We start from the raw sequence: 27,198 nt of genomic DNA, 5'->3' as shown, positions 1-27,198 counted from the left end.
CTTTCTTCCATGTTGCCCCTACATCCTTGGAAGGTGTATTCTATAAACATCTGCAAAGCCACCTAAATATCCATCTTCAAATCTATCCTCAAAACTCTCCTGGGTGAAGGACCATCTTCTTGTTCTGTGTTCGTGCAGTGCCCAGCACAATGGGGTTCTAGTCCATTACTAAGACTCCTAGGCAGAACAGTAATACAAATAATAAATACTAAAAAGAAGAATGTTCAGCTAACTGAGTGTGCTGGACCAGACCTCCCCGCTAAACCTTACCAATATCAAAAGTAATGGAACAAAATGTGTGCATTATGCTGGTTCTCTTCATTGAAGTGCTAAAATTTTCCCACAATTGTATAATATTTTTATTTTGTCTTTGTGTTTTCGATGCTTATTAGTAGCAGTTTCAATCATGTCAATATACTATCCTTGACAGTAAGTTATTCCATATTTATAGAAATGGAAAGTTTGTATTGGTTAAGGAGAGTCATTTTCTAAACATCTGAGTTCTGTGTAAGGGTTAATGCATACTCATGAGGAAGTGTGAACTAGTAGTGGTGGGCACATAAAGAGTCCTAATATTTATTTACATCATGTCTCAAAAACCCTCTTCTCCCAACTCTCAGAAAACTAAGGACTCTAGTATAGTCCTAGACCTGCATACTATGTGATCATAATCTTCATCATTAAATGCAACTGAGAGTCTACTGAAAAGTCCACAAACTTGTTAAATTAACAGTAGTCAAATTTATGGAAGGATTGAACCAAACTTAAAACTCTACATTGATGAACAATTAATAAACCAATTAGAGATGGATGTACATTGAATTTACCAAAACCATTGTCTATTTGGAGTACTGCCTCACATACCAAACCTTGATGTTATCACCACATTTGGAAGGGATTTTCTGAATGACATTGGTCTTGCGAAGGTGCATTTCTGGTGCACAAATTGCCATTCCAGAGAGTAACACTTCTAGGAGTGATGCCAGAACTATGACAGTGCCAATGTACAGTCAATAAAAGATACTAAAATAATATAATAGCAAACAGATCTGTGGGTCAGTGAGTGCTAATGAAAGCTGCTGAACTGACAGCACTGGAGACTGAAAAAGCACTTTATGGTCAGTGAAAGTGAAAATTTCCTATAGTTCACCAACAATGTATCTGTCTCTCAACCTTTACCTGAACACACCACTATTGAGGTGAGAACTGGGAGTTGTCTTTATTCCTATTCATTCTTTAGTCTCCTGGTTGAGATTGCCAGCAAGTGTGCCAAGCATGGTTGTGGATTTCATGACATGGACATTGCTGAGTTGGCTTGCATGCATGCCACACCTGGTGGTGGTGTTGATTATGTAGATGCCTGCTCACTGGGGTTGCCAAACTTTTCACAACCATCCAAACGAAAGAGCACCACTGCTGTACCTTGAAGGCTTGCAGCTGTGTTGGTTTGCATGAACAGCGTAGGCACTGAAGCACACAATTCCATATAATTTGGGGTTGTGTGTGCAGACATGTTCCCAAACAGTGGAGGCACAATTGAAGGATCCACTGATGATCCACCCATACAGTTCGTAAAAGCACTTTGCAATCTTTTGAAAGGATAAAGTCAAAAGCACTAATTATTATTCTTTAGTCTAAAAGAACATGTTCTTTTGATCCTTTTTTTTTGACCCAGGACATTTTTTTTTCCTTCTGAACCATTTCAGCCATTCTTAGTGGATACATTCCTGTTCAGAGATCCCTGAAATCTCAGTAGGACTACTTCACCTAGCACATTTCAATTACGGAAACCACACCACTTAGTTTAGACTACATAAGATGCATATTAAGCAAGGGGAAGCTAAAGACTTTTCAGCTCACTGTCTACTCTTTGGAAAACATTCTCCAATTCTAAACTTTACACTGGGGATGAACTGCTAGATTTAACAGAGAAGCCAGTTCAATCTGAGGAAACCATTTGGTGCAGAGTGCTGACTTAATAGCATCTAAAATGGTAGGCACAGTGCCAGCAGGGATGGGAAAACAAACAGGTGTTGTCACTGCAGGAAAGAGTGAAGCATGGTGTTACTGAATATTGGTTACTGCTTCTGTTTCAGTCAGTCATTCTAAATTCCAGTCAGGGATGACATAGCAATGAAGAAAATTTGCAAGTGAGTGAGTGGCTAGGTTCCACCCAGCTACCTTCAAGTAGTTGTGAAAACCATGATTTATCTAGTGTGTCATCATTAACAGAGAAGGATTCAAGATCAGCCAGGTAGTGTGGCAATGGCGGTGGCTACTAAAAGGAAGTTAGAATGATTGATTACGAAGGAGCCACGTATTGGAAAAAAAGTCTTTGGCTGCACTCAAAAATGTTAACATTTCAAGGGCAATTGATCCACCTAAAAATGCAAATTGAAACAATGGACTTGGGGTGTGATCACTAACCCACTGAAATCAACAGGAGATCTTGGAGTCAGGCACTCTGTGTTCTTAATAAAAAGAGTGAAACAAAGGCTAGGACAGAGTCAGTCAAACAAAGGATTACAACTCTGAAGAAAAGATACCACTCAAGCTGTGATCCAGAGAAAAACAGAAGGATGAAAGTGATGTGGGAGAAGCAGGGTGGTTGTAAAGAGGAGGCGGCAGCACTGAAAAGAAGCTTTTGTGCAAGCTCTGTAAAAAGTAGAACCAAATGCAATTAGTAGTGTATTAGGGCATTCTAAGATTGATTGGCTTCATTGACTGGTGAGCACCACAGAACTGAAAGAGAAAGAACGACACAGCAATGGGTCTCTATTCCTGGCAGTGTCACATGGCAGAACATTTTCTCAGGCTACAATATGACATTAGACCACAGCCTTTATCGATGGAGACATTGGGATGATGTTCTATTATTGAGAGAATTTCAGATGCAAAAACATGGGGTGCTTGTGAAACTCTAGACCAAAGGACACTGTTTGTTAGGATGGCTAACATGCAATTATAACCGAAGTTTCATCCATCAAATCCACCTCTCATATATACACACACAACAGCAGCAGACAGTTAAAGACACTTCTGAATATGGACTCATTTTTCCCCGTCAGTGCTGATGCAAGAAAACTTTGGTCCCCCTACAAAAAAATATTCGATTTAGATGATTAAGCGTAAGGATTTGAGAAGGGCATGTGCTGACAGATGGTAGAGGTTAAAGTCTCTACTACAATAGTTGTGCTACAGGGGGATTTTCAGACTATATTCCCAAAATAATTTCCACATCTTGCAAAAAGAAAACTGACAAAAATTATGGATTTAACAAGATGTATGCCAAACACCACCTTAATCTCTATGCTGGCTCATTTGCGCCACCCGCCCATTCCTTGCCTTTATCTATTTGAATTGTAAAATATTTATGGTATGGATGCATCTTTACTCATGTCAGTTATTGCACTAAGCACTACATAAATGAGCATAATAATAAACAGAGGGACAGGATAAATATTAAACAATTGGGAGTATTACATTGGTTGTAGATGCAAAGAGCATAGATATCAGCTGAAGGGGAGAAATGAGATGGTTGAGATTTTCTCCCTTAAAAAAGCAAACACTTATGATAAAAGGATATTAGGGTTGCAGGTTTAAGCACTTAAAAGTTAGGAAGTGCCAGAATTCAGGTTGCCTGTCAACCTTATTTTGTCCTTGTGCATTGGTATTATGATACAGTCTTCAAGTGATTGCATGTTTTTTCCCCAGTAGAAACCTCATTCAGGGCACAGGATAGACCATGCTCACTTAATGAGCAGATATTCAATATTTTGTGTTTTCTCCTCATTGTTCAATGTCTGGCCCTAGGGCTTATTTACTGCACGCTAGTCAAATGCTGCTCTGAAGACAGAATTAACTGACTCATGGGCTTTTTTGTGGCACTCATCACTATAGTGCATGAGTGCTTCACAAATATTAATTTAATTTTCGCAACATCACTGTAAGATTTTACAGATGGAGAACTGAGACACAGAAATTCAAGTTAAAAATATTCAATACTTTTGGGTGCCCAATTCGAGATGTTAGTTCCTCATCTTTCATGGACGGTACTTAGCATTTTAGCTGTCAGAGCAGAGCTCCCATTGTCTTCAACTGCAGCTGTGAGTGCTCAGCACTTCTGCAAACCGGACCCCAGGGTTTCAAGTTGGGCACCCAGAAAAAGAGGAACCCACAGTGATCACCTGTAAAAACATTGATTTACATGACTGCCCAGCATCACATAGGAACTCTGCGACAGAGGCAGGAATAGAATCCAATTCTCCAGGGCAGCATTCAACTGCCTTAAACTTGAAACCATCCTTCCTACAGTTCCCTGCCTCACCATTCACTAAACGCCTTCCAGCTTCTGCAACAAATGAAGAAGGGGTTTTTAGACAGACAGAATCTCATTCATTAGACAGCCCTGATTCATTCACCAGTTCAGGTACATCCTGGGCACTGAAGGAGGAAGAAGAGTTCTTGTGGAAAAAGATATTATGTGATCATGTAATTAAAGACTATCATAATACCCACACACACACACGGGGGCAAATTAAGGTTATATAGGCAACTAACTTGAGTGCTTGGCTTTGCAATCTTAAACATCGAATAGGATATTACATCCAAAAAATCTATAAGTTATTTAAAAACTTAAAAATTGGAAACATACAAAATTCCTTCTGTAGAAACATATTGACATCCTCCCCCGCAATCAACAGTCAGATCTGCAGCACAACTCTCTACTACAAAAGAGAACCATAATTGGTAGCAGTAGAAAGATGGTAACTTCTGTTTGGACCTACCACTAGTGGGAGAAGTCATACACTTCACCAGTGGGTTTCACAGCTATTTCCTAGGCAGCAAAGGAATGTAGATATAATGTGTTCATCTCCAAGTTCTGGAAGGAGTGTGTTCTCTTTTCTACAGACCCTTCTGTTCCTATCTACCCCCCTCGTGAATATCTGACTGTCTCCTCTAGCTCCTGTCCACATTCCCATTCCTTTTCTCCTGTTCCCAGTTCCCTCTCTCGTACTCCTATTCTTCCCCCTTTTACAGCTCCTACCCTTCCCCTTTTGATAATTTGAAGACCATCTGTACAACTTAAGAATTCTGTTTGATATTGGGGCCTCTTTATATGTATCTGTGTCAGACTGAAGACTTCATTTTGGATGTGGGGTTCTTTACTTCTTCCATTGCTTCTAACTTCATGTTGGATTGAAATTTCAAAGGGCAATAGTACAGGACTGACCACTGGCAGCAGGTGAAAACATTCTTTGGGGAGGACTCAGTAAAACTTAATCGCTAGTGTGGTCAGCAGTCATAAATACAGCAGTAGTTTTATCACATTAAACCAAGGGAACACTACTAAATAGTAATAAAACCATTTCAGGTTTACTGCATACAGATTTGATCAGACTCTAGCTGCTAATCTGTTTAAATCCACTTAAATTCGTACTAAAATATATTCAGCTTGCAAGAATTCAAATAATAAAAATGTTGCTCTTACCTCCTTATTCCAATAGATGTCTGTTTCCCTTGGAAGTAGACATTTTCACAGCTTCTGCACGACCCATGTCTTTGGTGATGTTATATTCAAAGTTCAGGGTAGCCAAAGTCAAAAACCCTTTTCTGTCTTATTGTTCTCAAGTACATTTTAATTTGATGCATTGCTGAGAAGGACATTTCAGGCTTTTCTAAGTCAATTGACAATATAAGTACCCACTGAACCAGCTTATAGAAGTTGGGGTATTCCAAGACTATCAGTGTGAATCTCAGATTTTCTGATGTTATAACATCTTTATAAGATTCAATATCAGTACATGCAATCTGCATTTCAAATTTTGCTAAACTGGCATCAAGTCCTATAACCTCCCCATATATTTCCAGCACCGTGTCAACTCTGACAGGTTCACAAGCCAGAACAGCAGCTACATTTCTGGCAAGCACCAATGTTTCCTCAGAAAACCTTTTTTAATTTCCCTTGTTCATGCATCAATTAAGGAGGACTGAAGTTGTTGGTACCACTTTCTTACAGATCTGTGGTTCAACTGGAAAGTGTACTTGAGGTGTGGAGATAGAGAGAACACCACAAAGTTGCTCAGTTTTAAATTCTTCCTTGGTCGCCAAACACTTTTGTCTTTCACTCCTGTAACCGAATTTCCAACATTTTTGGCATATTGCAAGACATTAGCTCAGACACTGTGGCATGATTTTTCATTTCTCATATTTCCAAAGTTGCAGTGGTGCTATTAACTACTTTTTCTGCTGAGGAGAGTGTGTCCTTTGTGACTTACAGGGCCTTGCAAGCAACTTGAATGACAGCAGATGATCAAAAACTACAAGACAATAAAATCTATTTTTTACACTTGCTGCAACAAAGTTTGGATTACTTCCTGCCTGGCTGAGCTCAACTCAACTGGATGACAGTTTAAGGTGGATTTGCATGCATTTTTCTGTCTGCACGCTCAATGTGGATCACTCAAACTACTCTATTCAACAGACTTGATTCCTCATGAATGCTGTACAGCTTGTGGTGCCAAGGGATGGAGAAATAGCATTACAATTATTCCATAATGCTGAAAAATTCCAACACAATGCTGTGTATTGTACAAGTATCAGCAAGTACAAGCTTACGCTTGTGAGCCAAACAATGGGTGTAGATGGCTGTGGGGTGGTGATTTCTAATTTTTTGCTGTATCCCATTAGTGTCGCCTGACAACACTCACCCAATCATAAAACTGAGCCACTACAAGAACGGTGCATATTCCAACTGTTTCTATTCCTTCTTTGAGACTATTGTAAATTCCCTCTCCATTTCAGGAGCCAGAGCAGTATTTAAATAGAAGAAACCTTTCATGTATATTTAAATCGGTGGCTATAGAATACACACAGATTGAGAGCTGCTTTTGCTTAAGTGTGTCCATCAGCAATCAGGCAATAAAATCCAACATTCTACACTTCCTTGGCTATGTATTTTTTCACCAGGTCAGCAGCAATGTGCAACAACTCATTGTGAATTTTATGGCTTTTTAAGTTAAACATACCATGCAGTTTTCATTCAAATGGCTCATTATATTTCACAAAAAGAACAGCTCTAGAAAATTCTGTTTTCCATTTTTCCTTGTTTTCCTCAAGGACAGTCTTTGGAATTAAAGGTAAAACAGCAATTTCCCCCCCCCCCTCCTTTCTTTGTTTTCCTGAACAGTGATCTTGAGAGAGACTGAAAACAAAAATACAATGGAGGGTGATTTAATTGTGGTAATCTCTCCACTTTAACATACACTAAGGTGAATATTACAGTTGGCATATCTGTTTAGTGTCTCAACCATTTTTCCAATCCCACCCTTCTCCCATTTCCATAAAAGTATTATCCTTGTATTTTGAAGCACAATAAAAATTCTTACAAGGATAGCAAGATACAGCATCAGTAGGTATTGTATTTGATGAAAGGATACCAATTAAACAATGAAGTTGAGAAGGTGCAATTTTACTTGCCAAAAGAACTTTTGGGATAATTATCCATCTTTGCCTGTACTGGCCCACATGATTGGGTCCCTAGTTGCAGATCTTTATAAATATGACTAGCACAAACAACACTGCAGTACCCTCTCTTGCATCCTCCTCCTCGCATAGTTTACTGAGGACTGCTTGCCAGCCAGAATGACCACTGTTGATGTTGTTATACCAGGCAGTGTGGAGTGAAGTTCCCAGATCTGGTTCGATCCTGCAAATCCACGAAACTCTGGGGCAGCCCCATGGGTGGGGCCAGGTAGTGTAATGGCATGCACCTCTCTGAACATAAATAGAGTTTGAGAGTACCGTGTGCGGGGGTGTTTTTGTCCATGCTGGTGGCATGGCTGAAGAGTGCAATGCCAGTTTTGAATATAATGAGCAACTGAAGAAAGGCCAGATTGCTGCAAGATTATAACATTTGGCACAGAATTTGGCACTGACAGCACATATGGAACGCCTCTAGCCATTCCAAGTCTGCCTGTAAGAGATCTAGTTTTCTGACCTATATAGTAACACACAGGTTTGATAGATCCTGAACTTTCCCTAAGTGCAAACACATTTTTGTGCCCACAAGCAAGACATGGACAACGCAGGAGGCAGTGAGACCAGTTCATTGAATATCCAGTTTTCTGTGACTCTTTGAACTCTGCTAAGACTAAGTAGGTTAACTCATCAATGCTCTCCATGATACTTGACGCCCCTGGCCAGGGATTCTGATGGCCCAGCTCCAAACGCTGGGACCTTGGTCTTGTGCCATGAGACTTAAGCCCTATAGTGTGGGTGATGTATTGGAGACCTTGAAGAGGGAGGCTGATATGTTTTCCACATTCGAGGCAGCATTGTCAGTGTTTTGTTCAGTGAATACTTCTTGGTCAACCTTGATTCTGATTTGTGGAGCATCACATCCTAATATCCAGTTGATAGCTTGACAGAATAGTGCCAGTGCAAAAATGCATCCTTGAGGTACACAAACTTCTGTAGAAAGACGGTGAAAGCCATGAACCAATGCACTCTCTAACACCAGTGTGCGTGTGTTAAGATTGCGCATCTGATGTATCAGAACATCTGGAATGCCAACTCCATTCATTGTAAGACAAAATGCCGACCCGCTGACCAAATCAAAGAAATTACTTTGATGCCGATATGCGCCACATGAAGTGGGCAATTAAATTCTTGATACAGTTCAGCTAGAGGGTAAGGACTGCATCCTCTGTCAAATGCCCAGCAGTAAAACCCTGATTGCTGTGGATGACAATGTTTGTTAAGAAGCAGCTGCAGCCTACAAAGCAGAATGTGAACAAAGACCTTTACAGGAGCTGATAGCTATGAGATCAGCCTGTATACTGCGGGAGATCCTTTGCCCTCATACAGGGACACTATGGTGCCATCTTTCCATTCTGCTGGCACTTTGCCGGTTTTAAAAATAGTTGATGCAGGCCAATGCTCACTGATTCCAAAGCACCTTTGAGCAGCTCAGGAGGAATACCATCAGGTCTGACAGCATGTCCATTCCATAAAACTTTCATACTTCCTCGAATGACAGGGGATCAGTGCTCATTCCTGGGTCTGCATTTAGGCAGTTTGCCAGGTCACGTAGCTCAGTCCAGTCATCAGCTGGTGCATGGTTCAGCACACTTTCATAATGTGTTTTCCATCTGTTCAGGACCTCATCCAGCAATGAGCAGTGGGAGCCATCTGGTTTCTTGATATGGATGTTAAAAGGGTGTTTATGGCTGCCAGCCAGGTGTGTGATGGCTCTGTAGGCAGGATGCAGATTATTGTACTTTAGGCCATCCTCCACTTCATCAACTAGGGAGTTGTAGATCTCTTGTCACATTTTGCCATGGCAGGTAATCGTGGTGTAAATAGTGGTGTAAATTGCTCTATTTTAGCAAACCTCATGTCCGACTGGCCCTAGTAGGCCAGGTAATACCCAGTAAGGACCAATGCTCAGGATAAACAAATGAAGTCCAATGATTGGCCCTTGTCTACTGGGTCGATTTCCCCAACCATGGTGAAGGTGGATGAGTCACAACTGTGGATGCATGGACTGCACAGGGTGGAAGAAGAACTACATCTTTGTAATGTCTCCATTACCACAGGGACCAATGGCATCTGATGGAAGAATTCCTCAGAAGGGAGGATGGCGTTCCCAAATATAAAACTTTTCTATATTTCCCCACTCTGAAGGTACGAGGAAGAGGCAATTAGGCAAAGGCAAGCAGTGTTCAAGGTGATTATAAGAACTGGGTTTTTTTTGTTCTTGGGTTTTTTTTTTGGAAAGTCATTGCCCTTCTTTCACAGGGAGTTATGAAAACATTGTGTCTTGTTTTACTTTGCGAAGATTCGGATAAATGAATCCAAGTGTTCAAAGAGAAATTCAGTCGAAACCACCATGTTTTAGGTCCTTCAGGCACAACCATCAAGTTTCATGTGGTTTCCACTTGAAATCATAAACAGGCCTCAGTTTGCTGAAAATTTGACCAGGGTTTAGTAAAATATTCAAGCCAGAGAACCTAATGAGTTTTGCATAAGTTCACTTTCAAACTTCCAAAACTATAGGTGGATTCTCTTTCCCTATAAGTCTTGAAATAAAGACCGGATGTCTTTCTAAAATGATATGCTATAACTCATACTAAGGTTATGGGCTTGATACGGAAATTGTTGGGCGAGGTTCTAGAACCTGTGTTATGCAGGAGATCAGATTAGATGATCAAATTGGCCCTTTGTGGCTGTAAGCATTTATGAATCAAGTAATGCTAAAGTCAAGGAGCAAAGAACATTCTATCTTGTAGCAGAGATAATGTGGAAATCCTGAATGCTCCTACCCCTAATTAATTCTCATTTTTATACAGTGCCTTAGATGTCCATGGTGCTTTAAGAAGAGAATAAATGAAGTCTCTGCCCACGGGCGCTTACAGTATAAATAGCATCCTAACAATGGTCAATACTTCATGAAAATCCACTGAGATATGAGAAAGAATTCTTAAAAGGAAATACAGACAGAGAAGCAGCTCTAATTCAGGACACACCAGTTATTTCTGTAGGTCTGCATAATAGTTCACAAACACAAGAAAAGAACGTCCTTACCCCAAGGCAGTACAATAACCTTAAAAATTCCTGCATGCCTGGCCATAAGATATCTTTCTATGGACAACATCTTCACTTATTGGGATTTTTTTTTTTAAGAGCGCCTCCAGCTCCATAATATGTCCTAGGAATCTAATAAAAGACCGTGGTATGCTATTTTATTATTTCTACTTCCAGTCTCAGCCTAAAGCAACAACTGAAAAGGTTTACACCAATTTTTATTTGAGTAGTTTGAGTAAAGGTTCAGGGTAGTTTTTTTTTTTAATCTAAGTTGGTTTGCCAAATAAAATCTCTAAATAATGTGTTTTATTCTTAGATTCCAGAGGATGTATATAGTTCATTAATAAACTCCAAATACAAAATATCTAAGAAAAGAATGAAGGAAGAAATTAAAATATTCAACACAATTGGCCATATTCAGTCCTGATATAATTGCATTGACTGAAATGGAGTTGTTTCTATTGACACGAATTCACTGGGTCTGAATTTTGCCTATCATCTTCTAATTGAATTATTTATTCCCGGAATGTTTCATCAATAACAAATAACTATGGTCATGATGCTGTTGTGGAGCACAGATTGGAGTTTGCAATGATTGGAATATAATGTGTTTAAAATTATGCACAGTTTTCACTGAATTCAATGCTTGCTATCTGTGGCCATTTATCAGTGCCTTTGCTCAGAGATAGAGGTAATTATTGGTCTCTATTTACAGATCAGAACCTGTTTCAGCTAGATCAACATGGATCTAATCTGAAGACTTTCACTAACAGAGATAGTGTTTATTTTTTTAAAGGTAGTGGACCTTTTACTGCAGCCAATAGCTAGCTTATCCATCTAAAAACCTCTGCCTTAGGAAACCAATTAAAAAAAGCTAATAACTTCTCCATCAATCTAAATTCTTTGCATTAATAAAGTACTGAATAGAGGAAGCTCCCAGCTATAACAATTTTAAACCAGGACAACACTACAGTTATGGAAAGTTTTTCAAGGCAAGCTCCCTAGAGTAAAATATTAGCAGGCCAAGAGATAAAATTTATAAATGTGAAAATTTTGAAAAATATCCAGACCTTATCCAACATGACTCCTAGATAGCCTGCCAGTAATGAAAAAGCACAGAGGCCAGTTTCCATCTTAGTTAATTATATTCTACCTAATTTCTCCTTCAGTTTTCTGTTGGATAGTATTGACTTCCTGACAAACCATTGCATAACGTTGTGCACTGTTAAAGAGTTGCCTCAATTGACCCCAGACATGGCCACAGAAATTTTTGTATATAGTGTTTACGCTTATTTTAAGTTTGTAAACACACTTTGGGTGCTGCTAAGTTATCATAATATTATGTACAATATGCCCAAGGCTAGCTCCAGTATTTATTAGATACCCACAAGGCCAGCTACTGAATCTTAAACATAGCCTTTTATTCCTTGAGAGTAATTAAGTATTGGAACAACTTACTTAGGAATGTGGTGGATTCTCTGTCACTTGAAGCCTTTAAATCAAATTAGATGTCTTCCTAAAAAATACTGATGGTCTAGCTCAACCAGAAGTTACAGGCTTTAAAACAGGAAGCAGGTTATGTTATGTAGTAGGTCAGACCGCATGATTGTAATGATCCCTTATTGCCTTAAAATCTATGAATAGATGAAAAGGAGTGCAAAAAGTATACAAAATGCAACCAGTCTGATATATAGGTTAGTTGTTGAACACTATTGTAAGAGCTGAGAATTATTACTATTTGCACTGGATGGAATGACTACATAAGGTTCAGGGCAATGTAGAATACAGCCCAGATTCCCTTAGACTTACACCAACTTGCTCATAAGAGGAGTGAGTGTAAGTTACTTATAGAAGATATGAGGAAGTTCTACTTAAAGTAGGAAGGGGGAATCTCCAACTCACTGGAGAAAGGTATTTGGAGGCACACACAGTAGAAGCTCTTTTAAAAATAATAATGTTGCCAAATGTTACCCACAGTTCCCACAAATACCTGCCGTTTTAAATATAGGAGGTAAAAATAGTCATGTGCAGAGAGCACTGCCTGATACCTGTTGGCAAATGTTGGCTTTTTAATGGCCACTGTCACACTTCTTCATCTCCCCCGTTTCTTTTCCTGTTAACCTGTTTGATAAACAGTGCTGGGATAGATATTTTCTATGATGGGTTTGTATGTACAAGTCTAGAGGGCTTGGCTAACATGAATATCTGAGACAGCAAGAGGCTGAAAGTGAATAGCTGAGTGTAAGTTGAGCTATAAAGTGAATAACAGATCAACAACATTGGTATCTGAAAGTGCAACCCGACTTGTTATTAAACACAAGTATCAACCAACCTTTTGCTGAAATTTGTGGGGCAATAATCAGACCTTTTTTTGCCTTCAATTGATGGCTGAAGTCTCTTTTCTGTATACTGTCTCAAACAATTTAATAACTATGTGAATAGCAAGTGCCTTCAAGTTATCTAAATGTGAAATCTGGCTTCTTATATTGCTTTAAGTACTTTTGTCTTTACCATGCAGACATCTTCCCATTCAAACTCTCCAAACAGTGACATAGCTGTATAAAAATTCCTGTAACAGTACCTTATTTAAATGTTTTTTCACACTATGAATGCAATCATTGTCTGACTGAAATCTCCCCTGCTTTTGTAATCTATTTTCAATCATCCTTTGCAGACAGAATAAGCCAGATAATATTTATATTCAGGGCTAAGGTTATTCATTTTCATTGTCTCTAGATAGCTACCATGTCTAGAAATGTTGACTTCTGATAGTATATAAATACCACACATAAGATATACTTATTTTCCAATTTTTATTACACCAAACCAATTACTTACCCAATCTGCTTCAATGGGTAAAGCAGAGCAGAAAAAAGTCCACCCCAGTGATTAACTGGGAAGATACTCTAAAGCATCCATATTTTGGCTGACTTTTGTGATTCAGCTGGTAGTGTTGTAGGATATCCAGTTTCAAGAATAAAGCTGTTTGAATTCAAATATAGATACCTGAAAGTATATTTACTCAATGGACACTGCAAACAGTCATCACCTCTGGGGGAAAAAAAAAAAAAAAATCAGAGCACACAGTAAGGTGCCTAATTTAAGAAATCCAAGTTTGTACATTAAGGCCAATAGTCATTATGAATTTTTACGTTTTTCCACTGAAAAACTATTTCCCATTTTCCATGATTTAACCAGCTATACAGCACAAGGAGTTCTCATTCTGAGTTATTCAGAAGCTTGAATAGACAGACTCTGAGATGTTGCTGCAAGTTTCCAGGGTAGAGGATGGGGTTAGAGGGTATGCTTTGCAACATTCCTTAGCAAATGCTGGTGACCTTGCATAATAGCTGTTATACAGCCTTTAGAAAGCTCATCTGGCTTTGCTGACTAAAGAATAACATACCTGCATTTACGTCAAGTATGCATGTACATTCTGTGGCTTGGGATGTGATGAGACCATGCAAGTTCCAAAGAGCCACTTAGAAAAAGCTGAATAAAAAAAAAGTGGGTGAACACTACCATCTCCAATTTACCCTCTGTCCCTTCTGTCTTTCATTTGTATTGATATCGTGACATTTTTGTTGGCTAAGTGTTCTGGGTGGGATTGAACAAGATAAAGTACAGCTCCTGCTGAGATGTCTGCAGCTTCCACCCACAGAAAGATTACTTTAATTCCCCTCTTATAAAAGCATGATTCAAGATCATTTGTATTTTGGGCACTCTATCCATTAGAAAGCTCATTAATTCTAAGAACAATCTCTTCACTGCTGTTTTCATTCTCTTCTCAAATAAAAAAAATTCTTTGTTAAAATCCTTGAATTGCCCTGGGGTTACCGTGAGGGTACAAGTCTCCGAAATGAAAATGCCTTCATCCCTTGATGAAGTTATCTGAAAAATACCCTGTTTTAAAGGGACTTCTCTTATATCATTGGTCCTTTCAGAGAGCTTTGTTTGCTCCCACATGAGGCAGAGGAGCAGGGAGACAAAGTAATTCATTTTTCAAAAGTATTGTACATCAGGAGGTCCAAACTCCCCCCCCCCCCCTTTTTAGATTTAAGGCAAACTTCCCAAACCAAAACCTCCTCAAAACCTCACCTTGGGCATCTTGTAAAGAAATCTGGACTCAGATTTACACACAGAGTGAAGGATTACATTTTCATAAAAAATCCATTGTTAATAAAGGAAGAATTGATTTAGTCCTTCAGGACAAATCTCAGCTAATTTTATCTTCCACACGTCAGCAGTGGAAATGGGGTGAGGGGGAGGGAAATTATATCAGAACTTGTCTCCTGCTGCAAAGCTAGAGGTTGCTGAGGGGGTCTCCATTCCCCACCCCCTACTATCAGCTTCTCACTAAGACCAGGCAGTTGTTGAGCAGTTCTTTGCTTCCCCCAGTTTGTATTATCACTGGGAAAAGGGGAAATTCTTCAGACATTTTCGCCACTCTCTGGAGTGGTCTTGTCCTCTTCTTTTCAGGCTATTTTCACCTCAGTAACCACTGGCTAATGATATTCCTTTCTCTGCTCCCTTGAGTAGACCCAAACAGGAAGGTCATGGAGACAGGATAGCAGACTTGGAAAGGAGAAAAGGTCTCAGCATCCTACTCACACTATGGCAGCTTCTGCTGACTGCCAGTGGGGACAGAGGGAGGTTAGTATCCCAGCTGCAAAGGAGGAAGGAGAAATGTGCAGAAGGCTGCAACCAAAAACTGACCAATCACTGGTCAGAATGAGAATTGAGGGGAGGACACTCCATGCCAGCATAACCCATTGGGCTGCTCAGGGCTGACTGAGGGGAAAAGGAGGGACAAATGTACCAGGGGTCTTAAGCTCAGGGGACTCACAAAACACCTGTAAATGTCTGCGTAAATAAAGTGAAATGGGGGGCAGGAGTGGTGAACATGATATACCAGGGCCCCCAAGTTTCCCTCGACAGGCCTGGTGTTGTATTCTGGTCTCTGATTTATTCCTGGAAGATCTATTATAGTTTCAAAACTGTGCAAACCACAACTAGAGATGTGATCCTACATCCTTCCTTGCAAGTCTTGCCTGTGTAATCTTACCTGTGTGAAAGAATAGGCCCCCTATAACACTGCAATAGGCATGTATTAAGGCATCTCAAGGACTAAATGTTCCTTCCCTTTCCATTAGGAATTCCAGCTAGCACTGTCAAAGCTGAGGGCAAGTATTACTCAATTTTTTATGGTTTGAATCACAGTAAGAATAGAACATGTCTATTTGGAAAGCTTATAATTAAGGGTGGAAGAATTAGATTTTTTTTCGGTAAATATCAGTAAACATCAATTTCACTGGTCACACACACACACCAGCAAAATAAAAACAGTTCCACTGATAGTTAAAATTCACAGACTGGCAAAATAAGAAAAATACTTCTTGAGAACTTAGAGTTTGGTTTAAGGATTTTACTTTGTATAGTTTGATGTGATGCCAACTTCTTTAATCTCAATGTCTACTGTCATTAACATATTGTTGTCTAACTCCCTACCTGACCCTCCAAATAATTTTTTGCACCTGAAAATTTATCAATTAAAAATTTAAAATGCTTAAAAGTCAACATTGATATTATATATCAAAATTATATTAAAAAATTGAGTTCTGCCAAGCTTAACTATAATCCAAAAAAATAGCAAATGAAACATGAGAAAGGTGGAATCAAAATAACTACTACTATTGTTTAAAATGAAACAGTCTTTTATGGTAACAGCCACTACAAATAAATACAGCAATGGGAAACTCTCAGTTCAAAGATACAGCTGTTAACTGGCTGCCAGGGAGGCTCGGTTTTGAATGAGTCCCCATTTAATTGTGTCTGAAATATATCATGATGGATTTTTACCAAGATAATTAGAACAGATATTAAGATTAATAACTCATTTTATCGGCTTCCACGGTAGAGCTGAGTATGCTTATTGATCATGAAAATAACCAAAAGTGGAAATGCATAAATCTGTAATCATAAACCTCATTCTCTTGTCTGTTAATGTATCTGGTTTATATAAAAAACTTCTGAGGCAGGCAGGAAGTCTCTGAAACCAAGTACTGTTAGATAGATGTTAAAAATGTCCTCCATAGAGATCTGCTTTAACAGTAAGTGAGCAAAAAACAATTTATCTAGATGATTTTCTCTGTATGTGAATGTGCAAGATTTTTTTAACATTACCACCTTTGAAAGAATGGAAGCATTTATGGGAAATATAGGGAGAATGTGGGGGGAAGGCTACAGCGAGTAAGAGGGCTATTCAGAAATAGCTGGAAAGTGTTGTGAAGATCATGGGAGATGCCTGAAATACTTTGTGAGGATGATATACCCATCTTTGTCTGATTGCTATTGTGTTGTTTCCTATATTAAAGGGTTCAGTTAGGCACGAGTCAGGCTGTATGTAGATGGGAAAGAGAACAAACATTTCCGGTAGCTTCCATTTACTGCTAATCAAAGGACAATGCTTACAACTAATTGCTTGGAAATCCCTGACTCCCTTGTGGGCTGCATAATCCAGTTTTACCAGGTCTAGGACAACTCTGGGCAGATGAAGGACTTTGGGATGGTGTCGTGTTCAGAGGTTCAACCCAGACCAGGGAGAGGTTGCGTCACTGCTTATCCTGTAACCCTGGATGCCTTAAATGCTCTGCTGCTGTAGTTCACCACCTAGAAACCAAACAGCCAGAAGACAAGCATGCAGTTTCCTGAGTCTGTGTGCTGTCCAGCCCCAGTTTAGCACTCTGACCCCAGCAACCTGCCTACAACAGAAGAGCACCTCTCTGGTCTCCACCAGCCTCAGCTACCACTAGATAAGTGACCCTAACACACACCCAGTCCCAAATTTCCCTGCCCTGAAATGTTCGGCCCTCTCCTGGAACATTCAAAGGCGTAATATGCCCACTGCTCCTTTAAAGATATAAAAGCACAGCAGCTTGGTGCCTTAACTGGAGTTAATCACTTCAATTCAAAACACAGTCCTGGGCTGTTTAGATTAAAAGTAAAAAGTTTATAAAAAACAAACAAACAAAAAAATCTACTCTTTCCACACACCCCCACACACAGATCCAGCTCTTATTCCTTCTGCATTAGAATCATATGGCTTCCTCCTCTATAATGCCTATACCCTATGGCAGGGGGAAAGGGGCACAAAGCACAGGAGAGAAGCTCCCGGCTCTTACTCCCATTCCTGGGCCCAGAAGCCTAGGGCAGCAATTGCAGGGAAAGTCCTGCTCTGCCCCCTGCAGCCCTAGCCTGGACCATGCCCGGATTCTTCATGGAACTTGGCTGAAGAGCTCTAGCAAGTGTCTACTGAGCATGTGCAAAAAAGTAACTTTTCAAAGATTTGTTACTTGGCCAGATTTGGAAGGATTTTCACAGGAATGGCAAAAAGCACATCCCTGGCACAAAGGCCACCCCATGCCAAATCTCAAATTCCTGCTCCAAAACTGAATTTAATATGGGCCAAACAAACTAGCATTCACCATCTCATTCTCAGAAATGGCCAAACCATTTTGGCTAAAAAACTTTTAAAAAAGAAGAAAAATTCAGCATGAGGCAGACACTTTGAATGCAAAGTTTCAGCTCAAACTGTAAACATTTGGCAAAGTTATAGCAACTGAAAACAGTGTCTCATAATAGTAAGTGTCAGAAAACCTTAATAGGTGGTGTTAGCCCCTCCCGTAACATGTAACCAATTAAGTGCAGTGCTCTGTCCTTCTCTAGAAGTGGCCGGCCAGAAATAGAGGCTGATGTGTCCACTGACACATTGCTAATAGAGGTGAGTTTTCTAGCTCAAGCAGTAGTGGTTCATACTTTCAGATCCCAAAGTCATAGATTCAATCCCTGCTGCTTACAATCCACTAAGAGACATAGTATTGCATATATAAAAATCAACCTGAGGTTACCGCAGTGCTAATTTATGAATCCAACTTGGATCCAGTCTCCTACAGTATACAACCATCATTGTCAGACATTAGCATTCTGTAAAGAGCTTTAAGTAAACCAAGAAGGGATTATAACTCAATCAAATTGCACTGACTTAGTATCTGCCAGTATCTCTTATTAAACAGAAGCTAGAAGCTACCATTTAGTCTTTATATCCATTTCATCACAGCTGAGGGAAATAGATTTTCAAGAAGTCTTTAAATCAAGATTGGATGCCTTTGTAAAATACATCTACTAGAACTTGATAGGTGTGGCCTGTGTTATGCAGGAGATCAGAATAGCCCCTTCTGGCCCTTAAAGCAAAATCTCAGAATCTACCATTACTTTTTCTTTTCTTAAAGGCAATCCAATCTTAATCATTAAGAAAGATAAGTTTTCTTATGAGGATCACATAATACAGAAGAAAATAAAGTGAATTAAAATTCTTTCACCGAGACAGACAAGGCTTATTTCACAAACAAATGGGAGAAAACCAACAGTTTCCAGCTTTGTCTTTCCCCAGCACAAGTCCAAGCAGGGTGGTTATAATCCAACAGAAATGGAAGCACATACATACTGCAACATAGGAACCCTCAGAAGAAATTTAGACAGAAATATTAGATGTATTGATCAGCATCAAGCATTGTCCTCCAAACTAAATAGCCGAATAGCTCAAGTTTCCCACTATCTTGAATCACAAGTAAAAACAGGAGGCCAGGCCTCGGCACAGAAGAGGAATGATTTGGTATGCACTTCCCTAGTAGGTCATAGTCCCCCACTACTAGAGAGGAATAATATGGCTGCTGTGCAACAATGTTCTCCTTCATGCAGAATAAAGTTCTTTTGTGCACTCTTTTTACCTTGGGCTTATAGGTTCAGTGTGCCACACCCGCACTGTTCAGGCTCAAGCCCAAGATGAGGTGAGGTGGTCTTGTAAATTCAGACCTGCATTTCACCCCACCATTTTACCTTGCAGTTTGGTGGCCAGAGATCTCTTGGTCATACATACAACAGAAACTTGCATAGTATAATGTACAGCATGTTAAATCCTTTTAGTTCCTTCTGCCTGCAACACGTTATATAAATAAGTTATTACTGAGAGGTACAAATCCAAAATTTATGGTACTTGGGTAATTTATGGTATCCCAGGGCACACAGACTTCTTTTAATCTTGTCTAATAGGTTATTCAATGCTCAGAAAGAGGAGCAGCACGCAGGAGATGAAACTTCTGTATCTTTTCCCCTCAGGACTTCAACTGTTGAATTATGTCACCTCACACTGGGACCCATACGGGATATCATTAAACAATTATAACCAATACTCAGTGGGGATCACATTCCTGAACCCCCTCTTCCGGCCTTCCAACAACCCCCCAGACTCATCATTAAAAGCAAGCTCCCCACAGACCAGGACACCACCTCAAAACACCAAACTCTGCCAGAACAACAGATATAAAACCTACAGCCATATGTCCACTACTCTGATGACCAATACCCCACCCCAACACACCTTTCAAGATCCCTGGGGTCCTACATATGCCTATCACAACACATGGTATACCTCAATGTGATAAATGCCCCAACAACAACTGTGTGGCTAAAACAAGACAATCATTATGCACTTAAATGAACTCTCAGCAAAATGATAAGACAAAAACATCACTTGTGAGCAAACACTTTTCACAAAGCACTCACTGCATATCTGACCTCTCAGCCCCCATTCTCAAAGCAAATCTGCACAACATCTTCAAAAAGACATCTGGGAGCTTAAATTCATACTTTCACCTTGAATGGTCTCATGCAATATTAACTACTTATGCTAAACAAATCTGTCCCATTTTGTATTTAGCGGTGGCGCTGAGTGCCTTTCCCAGCCCTGAAGAAGAGCTCTGTGTAAGCTCAAAAGCTTGTCTCTCTCACCAACCAATGTTAGTCCAATAAAAGATATTACCTTACCCACCTGGTCTCTCTAAACCTTCCAAATTACTTTGAAAATCTCAACCATAGATTATGTGGATGTCTGTCTGTCTTTTTTTTTTTTTTTTTTTTTTTTTCTTCTTTTTCTCCATCCCCCACCATTCCTTTTTATTTTTCTCTTCCCTACAATCCCTTGCTGTTCCCTCCCCCCCAACAGCATGCATTGTCTATCTTGCTGCTCCCCATCTGTTTGATGTACTGAGGAGCCATGCTGAAGGTGGTCAGCCAGGGCAGCACCACCTGCAGTGAATGAAGAAGCACTACGTCTAACTGACAGCAGGTCTGAGTTCAGCTAAGCCACTTTCAAGTACACTCACTGAAACATTAACCAGGCAGGATAGGAAGAACCAGCACACGGGTCATTAACTGCTACCAGCACCTGAGCTGCATTAGAAATCTGTAAGGGTTATATGCAGCCCACAGACTGACTGCACTTTGGTCACCTGTGAAGGATATGAACTTTCCACCTGGCCAACGAAGGCTATTTAGACTGCCTTTATTTCAGTATTCTCACTAAATCTTCTTAGCTGGTTGTGCAGCAGTTTACACATTTTAAAAGAAGAATATCCAGATGCATACTACCATGTTATAATTTAGAGTTTGCTTAAAGCAATTCTGTACTCAATCTGTTGATTGATGAGCTTTATCTCCTTGATGAACAGTTGTACTGAAAATAGGTGCGGGAGGTGGTGGAAAGTAATTCAGGGAAAACAAATGGAACTTTATAACATCTGTTCCATTCTGATCAGAGAGATTTTATTAAGAAATCTTGGTCATATACAGATTATACTGTACGCAAAGCTCAAATGAGAAACAAAAACAGCTCTCTAGATGACAAGACTTAACACTATAGAACAGGCATTAAAAAAATAAAATGAGCTTCCTAAAAACCTGTAGTGTATCAGTTTTCTAAAAATCACATATAGAAGCACACATTTGTCAAGTAAATGGAGTTTGGTTGCAGATACAACTCTAGTATACAGCAGGTGTATCGTTTTATGCTACCCCTCGCTTTGACTATTATAGCTTCACTACCCATTTTTTTTTTTTTTTTTTTTTTTTTTAATAAAATTGGGTTAGTGCCAAGAAAGAGCAAATTGTTGCAATTTCAAAGTTTTTAGAGGATCTCTAAGGCTTTGCTTATCTAATGTTGATCTTTTAAAATTGTACTACTATTGCACAGTTTCCTTTCGTACAATGTTATAACTCTAACAACAGCACTATTAGACAGTTTCATCATGATTATAGTGCACATCTTGAAAACAAGGAGCCCAGAAATGGACCTGCATTACTTTTAAAACCCATGAGTCCCCCCCCTGCCATTTTGGTGCTCTGTGTGATTACTTGAAACAAGTTCCTAGTATTGCCAGTCCTGAAGATTGAAAAATCATGAGTCAGATCCCCCAAAATCATTAAATTGGCCCAAAATTCATGAACTTTGTAAAAAACTAAATCATTTTTGCTTGGTCTTAAATATAGCTTAGAACTAGCTCATTGTCTCACACACATTGCTTCTCCAAAATCTCTATCCAGATTTGCCAACCTTAAACATTCAAAAACAAGGCAAGCCCCCAGAAGTCGTAAGATTTTTTTTTTTAATATAATATTGAGGTTCTTACTTTTTTTCTGCTTTTTGAGCTTTTAATGGATCATATTTTACAGTTTTTCTCTACAACCACGAGGGCTAGAAACTGACTCTTTTAAATGAAACTGAGATCCTCACTTTATTACGACTCTAGAAGCTGGAGCTTTAACAAAAAACTTCAAATATCACAAAACTCACCAAAAGAGAAAAGAGAAGAGAAAACCACAAGAGCTGCACACATCTGCCTTTCACTTAATAGGTAGCTCCGTAATGTACCTTTTTCATTCTGATGGTGGCTTTATCACTTCCTTTAAAACAAGATTGCTGGGTTCTTCTATGGACCCACCCCATTAACAGGTATTGGAACCCTGTATGCAAATACTAACTGCTTCCAGGTAACTGATATCTGTAGTTTTAAATCTACCCCGGATATAAGAAAGGTGAATGGAACAGTCAGAACAGAAGAATATAGGGAGTACTAAGAAAAGAACCATAGGAATAGCTAAATCTAGGTAGAAAGCTTGTGCTGGAGTTTTGTTTATTTTGTATTAACTTTTTAATAAAGCCAAACCCCAGAAAGAGACTAAGTTTTGAACTTATTTAGAATGTTGACTATATTTTGGAGCCAAGAGGAAATGCAATCATCTGATATTCTCACTAGTATGAAATGCTTTGAAGCTCTGCTCAAGACATCTCATTGGTAGCTACAGCCTATGCATCATGTCTGCGCAGAACACACTTACCTGTCTCTTCTTCAGTGAAGAAACTGTCTCTTTATTCTTCTTCAATTTGGCCAGTTCCAGCTTTGCAAAGAATTTGAACACCAGAAGTGGCAAGCAGAGATGAGAATCAAAGAAGATTCTCCCCCTGCCCCGCCCAACAAACCATGGAGCTGAAAGAGAAAGGGTACCTAGCAACAGAAAAGGAGAGGAAGTATAATCTGGACAAGATGGCAAAACATGGACCTATCCCAGAGTCACCAGTCTCTCCCTCCATTCAAGGAACCGTCAGCTTTGACAAGTTGTGCCCTGCATAGGAGGAAAGACTGCACTGAAGAATACTTTACACTTTTGCAAGTTTGTGAGGTTCATAATATTTCTGAGAACGTCCTCAAAACTCTGGTAAAGCTTCAAATGTATTTAATAGATGCAGATTGAGGAGGCTATGAAATGTTCTGCAATTTTTTTTAAAAGCAGTTTTGCAAAGCTTTCAAGTCACTCCTGAAGTGTAGTGATGTTTGTGCTTTACTGTTTCTATTTCCCTTATCTGAAATAAGCAAACAGAAAAACTGTAACCTCTCTTTCACGGTTTCCAGCCACCGCGCTGGAGACTGACTTAAAATTGCTATACCTGTGCTTAAAGCATACATCTAATTTAAAAGAACAAGTTGTGCATAAGCCTTACTGTGCCACACCAGGGCACAATCCAGACTAGTGGGGAGCTGTATCACCCCTGCCCTGAAACCTTGGGTGCCTTACAATGCCTTGCTGAAGTAACTCCCACCTGGGCTGTTCTCAAATAGCCTTCCAGTATGCAAGCCACACCCTGAGTGCTTGTGTGTAACTACAGCCTGCCAGCTACACCCTGGCTCTCACCAGCCCTGGTTATACTGCAGGGTGACCCCAAAACACCTTGAGTCCTGGATCTTCCCCCAGAAATGTATGTCCTGTACTTTCCTGGACAGTACAAACATTAAGTCTATTATTCCTTTAAGGGAATAACATGCCAGTTTATTATTTTAACTAGTTACCCAGACGCTTCAATTTAAACATGCTGGATTAGATAAAATAGTAAAACAAGTTTATTAAAATCTCTTGATAGTTAAGTGAATACAAGTAATGTAGCCATTTCTGACATTTGTGTCTCAAGAAAAAACTATGAAACTATCTTAGTTGCAAAGCAAACAAACATTCTCACCACATGCACCAGCAGATTACAGACCAAGATTTCTGATCAGGACCCCCTGCCCCAGAGTCCAGTGGCTGTTTCTCTTGTCATTTAAGGTGCAGAGAATGTGATGGGCAGGAAGAGAGGTGATCCTCTGGGGTGTTTGTCCCTCCATTTTATAATTTCAGTCTCCCTCTTGAAAAACATTTCCACCTGAGAACCAGGAGACGGTCTATGTGGAAGGATATGTCCTGCTGCTCCTCCCCTCCCCCAACTTGTTTGAGTTTCCTTTGTTTTCCTTCCCTGCTTGATGACTGTTTACTACTTAATGTAAATTAAGGCAAGAACACATTCATTTGTTTGTGTAGAACAAACCTGACTTCTGCCTAGGCAGGGCTGGGGTTTGGAACATGTGTTAACATCATATAGCGGAGTCTTATGAAGTCATACAACATTGCTTCATGTTTTATCAGGACAACATTGACTAACAAATTAGGAGTTTTCAAGTGACACTTTACAAGACATACCTTTACAAAGGTGATTACAATAGTGTGTAGAGTGTGAATGGACGGGTGTATTCCATCACAGTAACATCTTTCATTGGACCAAGTTACATTGATGAAAATGACAAGCCTTCGAGCACCACAGAGCTCTTCTTCCGGTATACCTGTCATCACTTTAAGAGAGAGAGTTCTTCTGGTGGTGGTGGTGCTAGTAGCACAGGTTTATTAATTTCCAATTCATTCTTCTAAACAGCCATACAGTAATGGAGTTAAAAAGTGTGTCTATTTTTCCAAAAGCAACCCTATTTATGCCTTTCTGGTTTGGGTAGACAAGGCCAGCCTGACAATTTCATTATCTCAGATGGTTTGGGGGAAGCTATAAATGCAAGTTTCTCAGGTGCAGGACTTCTTAGAAGCCCCAGAGGATAGCCACCTCTGATGGGTCCCCTAAACAATAAATTAGCTATTCCTACTACTGCATGCCTCAGCTGCCTTCATATTAGGAGGTAGGCAACTGCAAGGAGGCAGTTGCCACCTGGAGCTCTCCTCAGCTGTCCAGGTATGTGCAATAAAACCTGACAAGCTTCACAGAAGATTGGCTGAATTCATTTCTTTTTAAAACAAAATTCTCAATTTTTGGTGCAAATGTGTTTTCTTTAATTTTGTTCTCTTTTGGATGTTCTGTGACAGGCAGCTGCATTTAGAGGCATTCTGTAAGATGGTGCATTTTAGACTTCTCATTAAAATGGACGGCTACTATAGGATTTCACCATCAATTAACATTGTTGCATTATTCCTATTTGCTATATAATTTGGAGTACAGCGCTGTTGCATAAATTGGGGATGGCAGGAGAGAAAAGGCTTTCCACATTTAGGGTTAAGAGACAATGAATGCAGGGACTTGCTGAAGACTGAAAAATTGTGATATGGAGCGGATACCTGTTACTTTTCTTTATTTTGATGGAAATAGAATAGGATTTTTGTAAGGAGGGAATTAACAAAAACGCTACCTGTGAAGTACAACTTAAATGATAAATGTAGTAAAACACCTCATGTAGAATTTTTCATACATCTCAAAGCACATAACAAATGGCTAAAAATCACACTACCCCTGAAGAACCTGAGGCACAGAGGGCGATGGAACTTGCCTAAGGTGACAAAGAAGGTCATTAACAGAATCAAGAATACAACCTAATGCTCCTGACTCCCATCCACTAGATCACAGCCTCCTCCCTCTTTGCCATTTATGCTTTGCTAAGGAAACCATTGCTCCATGGAGTTGTGCAGAATAAACAGAGCACCTTCCAGGAAGAATGAACTTGACCACACCACTTGCTCTTCAGACTGATTTGAAAAATCAAATCCACTTTTAACGTCTACAGGTCACCTGCTATTGACTGGTATCTCTCAGATTGGACTGGGAGAGTAAATGTGTTTCAAGGGACCTTTAAGAAAGTTAAAGTTTTTATTATAAGCACTATTTGTTATTAAGATGGATAGTTACTCACCCCAAGATAATTATGTTCCAGCTTCGTAACAAGTCTTAAAGGCGGGAAACATTTCCTTTTGGTACTCAGATATTCTAAAATGTTATTTTACAAATTACATGATCCCTTTATGTAAATGAAAAATGTAATCAATGTTGAAGTCTGCAAAGCTTTTTTAAAATTTAATTCTATGATTCAGACTAAATCAATACTTCCAGAACTGATGTTTTCAGGCTATTAAACTACAGCTAATTCAATTTACAGCCACTCCCAGATGAATCCACATATAGGATTATATATTTGAATCTGTACAACAATACTTCAATTTTAATCAGGACAAATTAGAAGGCACCATACATTATATGTAGTTCTGCATAACTGATGCCCAAGAGTTCACAGTTATAACTCTCTAGATAACTAAAATGTATTCATCTCGCTGTGATCCCATTTAATCAATCAAAAGAGCTCATCAATCACAGAACACTTCCCACACATGATCACCTTTCTGGCCAGCTTCAGAGCCATGTTAGAATGCTTACACTGACTTTCTTAAAAGAAAAGGCATTGCTAGAATTCCAAAGAGTTGGAAGGAAGTAGTCATCTTATTCCTCATCTAGGAGATTAATTTGATCTCATTTTGTTCGGGGATTACTTAAAGCAGCAGTTCTTCTCCTGCAGTTGTGGAGAACTTGCCAGGTCTGCAGAAAGATGTCTGGTCACAGGAGTGACTGTCCTCCTAAACTGCAAATTGAAAAGGCACCTAAAGTTGCATTAAATACTAGAGCTGGTTGAAAAATGGAAGAATTTTCACAAAAAATAAAAATAATTTGTTTCATAAGGTTCAAAAAACAACCTTTAACTGAATTTTTTGTGAAAACAAGATTTGGGAGAGGTTCAGTTTCAGGGATTTTGTCTCCCCACACCACCTCCTTTTTTCTGCTCTTCCAATTTTTTCCATTTTGCCAAAGGAGAGGGAGAACTAGGGAAAGAAGAAACTGGAGGAAAAGCAAAAAGCTGAACATTTTCAACTGAAAAAACCTGAAAACATCCCTGCAAAATTAGTATTTTGAAAAAGGCATTTTTCAACTAATGAAGTTTTCATTTACAAAATGTTTGACCATCTGTGCTGAATACTTCCTTCTACTTTTCCATGTAAGCAACTGCTGTAATTGACACATGGGCATTATATGATAAGGACCAGGATGGGGGATGGTCTGTGAGATGGCAAAAGCGAGGAGAGGTGATC

General features: G+C 39.4%; 1 long non-coding RNA gene across 1 annotated transcript; it reads right to left on the bottom strand.

Moving 5' to 3' along the window:
• Positions 1 to 70: 70 nt before the first annotated feature.
• Positions 71 to 20,807, bottom strand: LOC137161001 (uncharacterized). Its single transcript, XR_010922024.1, has 3 exons — positions 20,474 to 20,807; positions 13,594 to 13,638; positions 71 to 177 (listed from the first exon to the last, which is right to left on the bottom strand). It is a non-coding gene; the product is annotated as an uncharacterized lncRNA (long non-coding RNA).
• Positions 20,808 to 27,198: the final 6,391 nt, after the last annotated feature.

The sequence above is a fragment of the Emydura macquarii genome, unplaced genomic scaffold (assembly GCF_026122565.2).
Source record: "Emydura macquarii macquarii isolate MOO-44397 ecotype Brisbane River unplaced genomic scaffold, CSIRO-AGI_Emac_v2 contig_2211, whole genome shotgun sequence".
Taxonomy (NCBI): Eukaryota; Metazoa; Chordata; order Testudines; family Chelidae; genus Emydura; species Emydura macquarii.
This window is presented reverse-complemented; position numbering and strand designations above follow the sequence as displayed.